The sequence below is a fragment of the Homarus americanus genome, unplaced genomic scaffold (genome assembly GCF_018991925.1).
Source record: "Homarus americanus isolate GMGI-L3 unplaced genomic scaffold, GMGI_Hamer_2.0 scaffold18884, whole genome shotgun sequence".
Classification (NCBI taxonomy): Eukaryota; Metazoa; Arthropoda; class Malacostraca; order Decapoda; family Nephropidae; genus Homarus; species Homarus americanus.
The window spans coordinates 595066-607599 of NW_024741393.1; positions in this window are offsets into that span (position 1 = coordinate 595066).

Consider the following 12534-nt stretch of genomic DNA (forward strand, 5'->3'; position numbering starts at 1 on the left):
AACCTAACCTAACCTAACCTAACCAAACCAAACTTTAACTTAACAAAAAACAAAAAATTGAGGGCTTGAATACTCTTGTCCGTGTCCCGTGTCATTGTCTGGTGTCCGTGTCCATGTCCGTGTCCGTGTCTGGTGTCCGTGTCCGTGTCTGTTGTCCGTGTCCGTGTCCGTGTCTGGTGTCCGTGTCCGTGTCTGTGTCCGTGTCGTGTCCGTGTATCCCGTGTCTGGTGTCGTGTCCGTGTCCGTGTCCGTGTCTGGTGTCCGTGTCCGTGTCCGTGTCTGAGTCTTGTTATTGTGAAGAATAAACTAAAATTCATCTTTATTATTATGAACTGAGGTTTTATTCCTCTCCTCTGAAGTCTTAGGGAAAATAAATTCCTTTTTTTTTTCGTGAGTATTAAATTTAATTATATTCAAGTCAGGTTCTCCATCATTTGAATACTATAACTCCATTTGCGGTGTGTGTGTGTGTGTGTGTGTGTGTGTGTGTGTGTGTGTGTGTGTGTGTGTGTGTCCCAGCTCCACACAGCCAGAACAGGTTTTCTGGGAGAGTTGTGGGGGAATTAGAATGTATATGAACTCGTTTCTATGAGCATATGTGGCTCTCTATGTAGATATATGTACACGTAACAGTATATCCTACACCTTACATGTGTATCCCAGCTCCACCACACCGCCAGGCCGCAGGTGTGGTGGCAGAGTTGTGTGTGTGGGCAGCGGGGAAGGACCTACCACTTGGTACACGAAGGCTAAATCCCGTAGGAGATTATGCCACTACAATTCTCCTTAGCGCCCCACCTCGTCATGCTCCGCCGCTGGTAACCATCCTCATGCTTGCTCTCTGCTCTCGTGAACATTAATTTGCGACCTAGTTCACCCACCTGAGCACCGCGATTGAGTACCGCTGTCGGTGGTCGAGGGGAAGTGGGGTGTGGTGGAGGGGGGATGTGTGGTGGAGGGGGGATGTGTGGTGGAGGGGTGTGGTGGAGGGGAGGTGGAGGATGGAGGAAGTGGGGGTGTGTGGTGGGTGGGGTGTGGTGGAGAGGTGTGTGGTTGGAGGGGTGTGGTGGAGATGGTCGAGAGTAGGTGGGGTGGAGGTTATGAGGGAGGAGGAGCCATTATGAGGGAGAATAGGAAAGAGCTGACTGAGGGAAAGAAGGTAGGGGAAAAAAGGGCTTATGGGAGAGTTTTTGTCTCCTGGGAGAAGCTTGTGGGAGACGTTTGTAGGAGAAGAAAGACTTAGTAGGAGACGATCGAAGGAGGGAGGGAGAGGAAGGGAGGGGATCAGGACCACAAGGGAGTATATCTTCCCCGGGGGTTAAGGGAGAGGAAGAAGCCTTTTCGGAGCCAATCACGTGTCAGTTGAGCCTCAGGGAGTAAACACCACGACTGACGAGAGAGAGAGAGAGAGAGAGAGAGAGAGAGAGAGAGAGAGAGAGAGAGAGAATTATTAATCAAAGCACTGAAACAAGATTGGTGAATGCTGACAGAAAATGAGAGCTGTACACGGGCAGAGAGAGAGAGAGAGAGAAAGAAAGAGAGAGAGAGAAAGAAAATTCAGAATTAAAATAAAGATAAGACACTTTTAAAAGCCTTGAAGGGTGTAACAAGCCCTGCGCTCCACCACTACCACGATGACACAATTCTTGAGATAAATTTAACGTTTGAAAGCTTGGATGTCATCTGAAATATTCTCAGGTAATAATTTAAAAGATCATTTCATGGCGTTCAGAGGTTAGGTGTGTGTGTGAGTGTGTGTGTGTACGCACTCACACACACACACACTCATATATGTAAAGTGTGTCTCAAAAGCCTGTGTGTAGTTCTTTACATCAAACACCAGGTATAAGATGTTGTCATATCTTGCCACTCAGTACTCTCTCTCTCTCTCTCTCTCTCTCTCTCTCTCTCTCTCTCTCTCTCTCTCTCTCTCTCTCTCTCTCTCGTTTATTATCCAGATTTTACTCTAAGGTTCTTTCGGCTTAGGTTAGGTTAGGTTAGGTTAGGTTAGGTTACAACTCCCACCAAAACAAAATCTCCAAATACCTCTCTCATCCGTCTCTCTTCCTCCCATAATCCATATTTTTTTTTACCCATAATCCTTCGTTTCTTCTATTCTCTCTATGTGTTTTTCCCCGGGTCGTTCCAGCTGGTCGTACAATAAGTAACGAAAACGTCATCTCTCTAGGACGGCTCACCTAGATCTCTCAAGACAGGTCGTTCATTCTCTTCCCTTCAACATCAAAGGTTCTCTCTCGTCTCCTCCTCCACCTCCTTGTTATTATTATTATTCTCATTCTCTTCATGTTACATATTCTCATTCTCGTCCTTCTATCTTTCTCCCTTATCATTGTCATTCTATTTTTCGTTCTTCTTCGTCTTCCTCATTATCATTTTCGCTCTTACTACTTCTTCTTATTCTCATTCTCTTCCACCTCATTCTGCTTCTCACTCTCCCTCTTCTCCTTCTCTTCCTCTCTCTCCTTCTTCTCCTTCCTTGGATTTACTGAAATCTTTATCTGGGTGACGTGTGTTCTCCTTATCCTCTCTCCTTCCCCCTCCCCTCACTCTCCTTCCCCCTCACCTCACCTTCTTTTGCACTCCCCCTTCTCATTTCCCTTCCCCTTCCCCTCACCTCATAGCCTATCCACCACCCCTCACCACACTGTCCCCTCACTAGACTGTCTTCTCACCTCTTCCTACCCTCACAACATTGTCACCACATCCTGTCATCTCCTCACCTCACTCTCCCCTCACCTCACTCTCTCCTCACCTCACTCTCCCCTCTTATCACTGTCTTCTTTCCTCAATAGTATTCATTCTATCTCTCTCTCTCTCTCTTTACATTTCCTGTTTCCTCCTTTCCTTCTCCCTTCACTTCTCTCCCCTTTATTTTTCCCCTTTAACACCCCTCGTTAATTCTCTCTTCCTCTTCTCCCCTTCCTTATCCCTTTTACATTCTCATCTCTTCTTAGCGCCTTTACTTGTTATACCTAATTCTCTCTCTCTCTCTCTCTCTCTCTCTCTCTCTCTCTCTCTCTCTCTCTCTCTCTCGCTTTCCTCTCTCCCTCTCCTTCTCCCTTCTCCCCCTCTTTCTTCTCTCTCTCCCTTTTCTCACTGTTTTTCTCTCCCCCCCTTCTCCCTCTCTTTCTCCATTTCTACTCCCATTCCTCTTCTCCCTTCCTATCCACAATACTTCATGTTCCTTTTTTCCTTATCATCCCTTTCTCTTCTGTGTACTTTCTCTTCTGTGTACTTTCTCTTCTGTGTACTTTCTCTTGTGTGTACTTTCTCACTGCCTTTAATTTCGTGTGATGGGTAGGGGGCTTCTCTGTCTGCTCCATCCAGAGACAGACAGACAATAATTTCAGACAGACAGACAGACAGACAGACAGACAGACAGGCTCTCCTGTATGGCACTAACAGTATAGACATATTTAAGTGTTGACATTACACGTAAAGGTTTTTCGGACATTTTTGCTGTGTGTGTGTGTGTGTGTGTGTGTGTGTGTGTGTGTGTGTGTGTGTGTGTGTGTGTGTGTGTGTGTGTGTGTGTGTGTGTGTGTGTACAGCCGTTCCATTTGTGATAGTTGTGTAGAATCACCGAGAGCTTTTTCCCCAAGTTTTTGTGTTATTATGCTGTCTTCTCCCCCCCTCACCAGCCTCCACGTCTGTCTGTGATGTGTCCGGAAGTGCCACTTATACCTTCATGGTGCCAGCTGCTCATGTGCTTATTTCTCTTTCTCTTCCTCTCTCATTTTATTTATCTTTCATTTCTTCTTTGTCTCTCTCTCTCTCTCTCTCTCTCTCTCTCTCTCTCTCTCTCTCTCTCTCTCTCTCTCTCTCTCTCTTTATTTATCTCTTATTCTCTGTTTTTCTATTTGTTTTATCTCTTTCTTTTTTTTCTCTCTCTCACCCCTCCTTCCTCCTATCTCACCAACTTTACACACACACACACACACACACACACACACACACACACACACACACACACACACACACACACACGTAGACTTAAGAATTCTCCTTCAATTTTTTTTCCTCCTCCTTCCCAAACTTTCCTCCCTGCCTCAGGTGCCTCTCTCTGACGCCTTACAGTGCCACTTTAACCCCCCCCCCCTCATAATGTGGCACTTCTAACGGTGTCAAAATCTGGGGTATTTCCGACGGTGTGTCTACAGTACTAGTCCAAGCTTGTCAAAGTTTACCTTAGATTTTTCTCTACCACAACTGCTTTAACATATCATAGAAGAGTTGGAGAAGGTCAGGGAGGGAGGGAGAGAAGGAGAGAGGGAGAGAGGGAGGGAGGGAGAGGCTGTGTTGACGGGTCTACCAGGTGAAAAAAACTCTGCTAACATCTCCACCGGTATATGAAGCGGTGTGTCGTCTGCCTGGTATATGACGTCACAACATACACAACTTACTCGAGAAACTAATATTTTTACAAGAACGTCGAGTAGTTATCTGCTGCCACGCTTCCCTAATGAGATATGTTTGTGTGTTTATATATAGACTAAGATAAGGCAATGAGTGAGGCGGCAAGGCATAAATATATATATATATATACATATTTATATAATTATGTATATTTGTATTTACGTCTGGTTTGAGATGTGAGTGTATGTATGTATGCTTCGTTTGCGAGGTGGATGTATATATGAATGAATGAATGATGAATGAATGAATGAATGAATGAATGAATGAATGAATGAACGTATATATATATATATGTATGTCTATATGAGCGTCTGTATATATTTAAGTCTGGTTTGCGAGGCGAGCATGTTGACCACACACACACACACAAACACACACACACACACACACACACACAATACCTCTTCTTGAATACATATGTACACAGAGACAGGGTTATTGTGCGGCGTTGAGAAAGGTGTTCCCCAGAGAGGCTTATCGCTACACCACGGCCGTAAATCTGTGTTTTTTGAGGCTTTTGGAGGCTGAGACTAAGTGTTGAAACGACTTAGGCCTACACGCTAAGACACTATTATTATGAACGAGTCACTTTATTACTCTCGTCAGGATTTATTTGTTTTAATTGTGTTGGTAATATTAACATCATCACTATCACCTCCATCACTACCATCACCTTCCCCACAACCACCACCATCACTATTCCCCCCCACCCACTCCCCACTAACACCACCACTCCCATCTCCACCACTCACCATCCCACCCTCAGACTCAATGCCCCCCTCTCCGCCACCATAAACACGGACAAAATCTCAGACTCCTACATTATCAAACCTTTTACTCGAAACTCACCTCCCTGCTCACACACCTTCGGGCATTAGGTTCTCGCCCCTGTGTTCACTAAGACACATATATCTCCACGTTTGTGCTCCTATCGCCTTTGAGTTGCAACATTCGCAGAAATATTTAGAGCTTTATTTTTTTATTGTTTGCTCTTTGCTCTGTCGCGTCTCTCCTATATTTCCGTCTCTTTGTGTGTGCTTGAGGCTGTGTATCCGACTATTTTCTCCGCATTATTTTTGTTACATCTCAATCGTTGGGAAGAAACTCGTGGTGAAAACTACTTTGTTATTGCTTGTCCCTTTGCCTCCTTCCCTCCCGCCCACACCCCATGCTGCCCTCCTTCTCTCTCTCTCCTGACCTCACTCCCCCGCTCTCTCTCTTTCCTGCCCACACTCAATTCTCCCGCCCACACACCCTCGCCCCCACCGCCCGCCGGAGTTCGTTTCACAACCACTATTTATAAAACGTTGTTGCTCCAGTGACCCAAAGTGATCGTAGTAGTGGTTTGTGTCTGAGTGTGTGTGTGTGTCTGTGTGTGTGTGTGTGTGTGTGTGTGTGTGTGGCGTCACTCAGCACCACGCGCGGGCCCATTAAGCCACACTCTCCAGCACACACACACACACAGACCTCTCAACCCGCAGCAATAATACTCCACTTGCCCATTGTCTTTAGCTGACTTGACAACCTTGTTCTGAAACCGTGGAGGTGAATCTCTTGCAAGAAGCTTTTACCTGCATATGACTTGTAAGGTGCTACTCCCCCCTCTCACACACAATCCTCCACAATAACACTTCACTTATATCATCCAGCCATTTACCTTTTATGTATGAGCAGCTCTTCTGACTTGATGCCTTCGTCTTCTTCCTCTTTCTCCTCCCCCTCTTCCTCCTCTTCTTCTTTTCTTTCTCCTCAAAATGACTTTAAGATTTACAACGTAGAGATACTTGGAGAATATTCACATTTGTATATTAATTATTAGAAAGTTATAATTATTTATTATTATTTAGGCAATAAAATAATTATCATACAAAAACGTACAATAATTCATCATTCAAGGAGTACATTGACACTCATGAATAAACATAAAATAAACCGAATTAAGATAAAATAAACCGAAACAAATAAAAAATAAACCGAAAAAATAAAACTAAACTTAAATAACTAACATATGTCATGTACACAATCAGCCTAATTATATTTTCCATTTCAAAGCCAATTGGCCAATGAGAAAACTTAATTTAATGTTGACACGGTAATGACAACACCAATTAGCTCCCATCGTTATAATTAATGGTGGTATCAACTCGCTCACCAGGTTTAATTAGTGAAGAATTTCTCACTCGTCCTTAGTACAGTTAGATAAGTGGAGGGAGGGCGGTGAGAGGGAGGGATGGAGGGAGGGTTGGAAGGAGGGAGGGTTGGAAGGAGGGATGGAGGGATGGAGGGAGGGTTGGAAGGAGGATGGGAGGGAGGGAGGGATGGAGGGAGGAGGTTGGAAGGAGGAGGTTGGAAGAGGTGAATGGAGAGGGAGGGAGGGATGGAGGGAGGGTTGGAAAAAGGAGGGCGTTGAAGGAGGGATGGAGGGATGGAGAGGGAGGTTGGAAGGAGGGATGGAGGGAGGGGAGGGAAGAAGAGAGGGATTGTACGGAGGGCATGAGAGAGGGAAGGAAGGGAGTGAATAAGAGAGGGAGGAGATAAGGAAGGAGAAAAAGGGGGTAAAAGAAGGAAGGATAGAGAGAGAAAGAAGGAAGAAAAGAAAGAAGGAAGGAGTGATAGAAGGACACACCCAAGTTCAGTGACACGAACGAGGCTCCGCCATCAAACGTCTGCAGCGAGAACTCAAGATGATTGCAACATCTTAAGAACTCTTCCTTGATTACATTTACCTGTGTTCGTAAGATCATTATCGATAGCGCCTTGATATCTTCTGGAGAGTGATTCAGTGTTATCGAAGGACTGTTGGATGATATCGTTGTCATTAAGATCACTCTGGTAAATTTTAATTATCGTTATCTTTATCACTTCTACAGTATCGTTATCAGTTGGAAAATATTGAAGGAAATTATAAGAAAATAACGAAGTAAAATACAGGGAAATAGCGAAGGAAATCAACAAAATAGAGAAGGAAATCAAGAAAATAGCGAAGGAAACCAACAAAACAGAGAAGGAAATCAAGAAAAATAGTAAAGTAAAATACGGGAAAATAGCGAAGGAAATCAACAAAATAGAAGGAAATCAAGAAAATAGCGAAGGAAATCAAAAGAAAAATAGCCCAGTAAAATACAGGAAAGTAGTAAAGAAGGAAAGTACCACCAAATAACAGAAGTCGTGGCCCAACAGTACACAGTGGCGCGCAAAACTCTCCCCAAACTTCCAGAGAGTTTTGCTGACCTGTTCTCAACTTCAGCCTTGGGTCCTAACAAGGATCTCTCCTCCTCCTTCTCCTCCCAGATAACGGGCCAGGATTTTATCACGGGAAAACACTCCTTAACAAGGATCGTAGGACCCTGGGTGGCAAAGGAAGGTGTAATGATGGAAGTGTTGGTTGATGAGGATAGGAGAGGATAGGATAGGATAGGAAAGGATAGGAAAGGATAGGATAGGAGAGGATAGGATAGGATAGGATAAGATAAGATAAGATAGGATAGGATGGGATAGGATAGGATAAGATAGGATAGGATAGGAGAGGATAGGATAAGATAGGATAGGATAGGATAGGATAGGATAGGAAAGGATAGGAAAGGATAGGATAGGAGAGGATAGGATAGGATAGGATAAGATAAGATAAGATAGGATAGGATGGGATAGGATAGGATAAGATAGGATAGGATAGTATAGGATAGGATGGTCAAGTTAGGTTAATGTTAGGTTATGTTTTGGTAAGAGGAGGTATATTTCACAGGCTGAGTTAAGTAGTAGTGGTGGTGGTGTTGGTGGTAGTAGTAGTAGTAGGAGTAGTCATGGGGATAGTACTGGTAGTATTTGTAGTAGTAATAGTGTCCTGGGCTCCATCCTGCCAGCCTCCTCGTCCACCACCAGGAAGGATGGTGGTGGACGAGGCTGCTCCAGGGAATAAGGAACTCCGGCTTGTAATTAGCGACCCTCCAACTCTCTCTCTCTCTCTCCCTCCGGCTCTCTCTCTCTCTCCCTCCGGCTCTGGTAAACTAGAGTCAGTTTTTATACGACTAATTGTTTTATTTTGGCACGAGAGATGACCTTTACCCTTTGTCTGATAGATTATTTATCCCCCACACCACCTGCATCACCTCTCTTGCTACTCCTGCTATTACCACACACTATTTTGTAACAACAGCTTTCTCCAACTTTATGTAATACTGTGGGAAGTTTGTATTTTGTAATCTCTGAAACGAATCCTGTAATATATTTTAATCTATTTTTTTCTGTTTAATGGTAAAAATAACTTCAAAATGGATGTTATGTTATTTTTGTTGTTGTTGTTTTCGGTTTGGTTGTGTTATGCATTGTATCTTGAGTGATATGTTTATTACCCTCTCTTCTTTCCCTCTTCCTCTTTCCATCCTTCTATCTTCCACTGGCCACCCTGTCTCCCTCCCTCCCTCCCTCCTCTCTTCTACTTCCCTCCCTCCCTCCTTCTTCAACTACCGTCCCTCCATCCCTCCCTCTTCTACTACCCTCCCTCTATCCCTCCCTGTTCCATTACCTTATCCCTCCCTCTTCCACTACCTTCCCTCCCTCCCTCTCTCCTCTTCCTCCCTCCTCCTCCTCTACTGTCTCCCTTCCTCTCCCAGCTCCCCCCTGTAAGCTTCCTTCCATCTCTGCGACTTGCCCCTTTATTCCCCCTCTCAGGCCGCCTGCTACATCTCTTTTGAAGTCTTCTTATCCTATTTCTCGTGTGTGCTTCATCTCCTCCTCCATCCTCTTCTTCTCCTCTTAAGCCCATTTTTATTCCCTGTGAAGCGGCTCTTCCACTTTCCGGACTCCCTTCCTCCTTCTTCATCTTCCTTGTCTCTCTTCTCCTCCTCCTCCCTCCTCATTGCTCCTTCTCCTTCTCTCATTCGTATTCTTTATTCCTCTTCCTGTCCCTCTCTTCACCTCCTACGATCTCTTCCTTTCTCTCTCTCTCTCTCTTCTCGTATTTTTTCAACGTTTTCTTTCTCCCCTTTTACCATTCTCTCTTTGTGCCTTCATCTATAACCAGTAATGCGTTTTCTGTGTTTCAATGAATCTTTCTGTTTTATTTTTCCGTTTTTCTTTAAGCTTCCTCTACGGCATCGTTTTCCACGTTCCGTTTTCTGTTTCTGTTTATCTGATAATCTGTTCGTCTGTTTGTTTATCAGTTTATTCCTCCGTGTGTGTGTTTTTGGGTTGGAAGTTCAGACAGACAGACAGACAATAATTTTTTTTCTAGCGCCATTTTTTTTTATTAATTTCCCGGGTTTTTACGTATTTTGTTTATAGTTTTTTTAATATTTATTATTATTATTATTTTTTATCGACGCAGGAGTTGTCGGCTTCGAACATCAAGCGACCAATGGTAGGGAAGGGAGGAGGGGGTTCCCTGAATTTATATCACCCATCAATATACGTGTTAAATAGTGCTCAATTTATCAGAGGTTGGTGAATATACACGTATATACTGACATACCCAACGTATAAATACATATATGCATGCACAACAAATTTGACTGAAAAGTAATATATCTCTTTATATCATATATGTAAAGGGAGGCAGTTGGAGTTTTTACTTTGTAGAATATTGGGGGAAAAAAGGTAAAAATATGCTCTTGTTGTTTTGGGTGGACTATGTGTGGGTGTGTGAACTGTAGGTACGTTCATTATTACCTAAGAGAGAGAGAGAGAGAGAGAGAGAGAGAGAGAGAGAGAGAGAGAGCACAAATATATAGGCAGACATACTCACACATACACACAAGCAGACAGACAGACACACAGACAGAGAGCAAGCACCAAGATGAATATATTTACTTTACGTTTATTACACGAGTCATGACCACATTAACATTATTATCAAAACAGGAAATAAAATAGTGGTAGTTGCAGGGTTCCTCGACTCACGCACAGTAACATCACTAAGTCGTAACTATGAGGCGGTGTGGCTAAGATTCCTCATTAGATTATTGCTGATTGTCGGTATCATTAAAAAGTGTTGGGTAATGGAAGTAGAAATGTAAAAAAATATATAAAAAAAGATAAATACAAATGTAAAAAAGTAAATTAAAATGTGAAAAAAAAAAATAATAATAAAAAAAATTAAAATGTAAATAAGTAAATTAAAACGTAAAAAAAAGGACAAATCTAATCAAAATAAAATACCAAACTTTTATATAAGAAACAAAAGCACTATAAGAACGAGGAGCCAATAGCGGTGTAGACAGAGACAAGCAAGAATCCCGGTGTTACTCTCGCTGGTTGAGGCAAACCTTCCCTCGCCGTTGGCTTGATTGCTGAGTTATACCACCAATTCTCTTCTCTTCCCCGCGGAGTGCACCCGGGAGCCAGAGTCTTCCACCATTCTCTAAGATCCTGAGACTCGACCCCCCCTCCTCTCCCTCCCCCCCTACCACCATCACTAGCACCACCAGTACCACCACAACCTCACGCAGTTCAATTTCCACGGTTTCTGGTATCTGGATAGTGTGCTCTCCTCTCCTCTCCTCGCCTAGCCTCCTCCTTCCTTGCCCCAATTCACCGCACTGCCCTGGCGAGGTTAATCGACCATGGCGTTGTGACTGGCTCAATGACCGTAGCTGTTGATGGTCAATAAACTTGAGGCTCAATTCAGGCCTTTCCTCGACACTCTACGCTGAGCAGTAGTCTGGTAGGATTACGAGAAGCCCAGTATGTGTTTTGTACGAGAAGCCCAGTATGTGTTTTGTATTGGCTGCCGGTGAGGGCTAGAGGATACGTGCAAGTTTCTCTCTAAGAATTCAAGGTTTTTCTTCAATTTAGGACGTTTTTGGGTTGTGTGAGTCGCCATTATGCCTCCCTGACGCTCCTCAACTGGCTGACAAGTGATGCTTAACACAGCGAAGTTTTGGTCAACCTTGTTTACGAGTTGATCTTGTGTAGGTCATGGTATCTTGAACGTTTGTGAGATCTGAGGGCTGAGAGGGTGAGCGATAATGTTTTGGGAGTTTGTGATGACCGCGTGTGTGTGTGTGTGTGTGTGTGTGTGTGTGTGTGTGTTCACCTCTCTCCCTGTCTGTCTGTCTGTCTGTGAGGGTGACGTCCATAGTGAGAATATTGTCCCTAAGATTACTGATATACCAACTTTAAAACCTTTCACTGTACGCCTGATACTCACTCAAGTAACTCCAGATTCTTAGACATCCACATCAAAACTGTTGCTCCTGCATATGACTGGAACAAAACTCTACACAAACAAACATAAACAAACACTTACCAAGGATAACTTATGGAGTATTAGTAACAACTTAACCCCGGTGTGGGTCCTCAAGTGGTGACCAAGAGACACTACAGAATGGTCAGACTTTAGAACAAATATATATGTCACGTAGACTATCATAAATCCTGAGGTTAAGTTTACCAGCCAGAAGTTTTCCCACATCTCTAGCTAAGGTGATCATTTACTGTGTGGAACTTTGTGAAATAGGGACGTTGAGTTATATAAATGAATTGAAGGATCATCTCATAGGTTCAAAGGTCACACGAGAGAAGAAATTAATGGTGATCTGTTCTTGAGGTTTATACAGTGTTGACCTAGCCTCTGACCTCGTGACCTCATCCCCTTATTCCTATCCTTTCCTTATACATATATCCTTCCACTCTCACCTCCCTCACCTCCCTATCACTGAAACCCACCGACCCACCCATTGACCCACACACGTATACTTCCTCCTCCCCACCCACCCACCCACCCACCCACACAAACACACAACCTAGAGCCCCATCCTTTACCCTCCTAATTTATGGGGGCGAGGAGCTGGACACCTGCCATCTCTCACATGATATTTGGTGAGTGCGGATCATGGTGGTGGAGCGGCCATGTTTCACTCTGAGTTATACCTTCCCTCTTGGGCGTCCCGAGGTATTACTTGATACGTTTCCTTACCTACAACTCCATGACCTTACAACAGTGTGGGTTATTGTTGTGGTTGTTGGTGGTGGTGGTGGTGGTGGTGGTATTTGTGTTGTTGTTGTTGTTGTTGTTCATTGTTGTTGTTATATTTTTTGTTATTATTATTATTATTATCATTATTATTGCTGCTGTTGTTGTTGTTATTATCATTATTATTA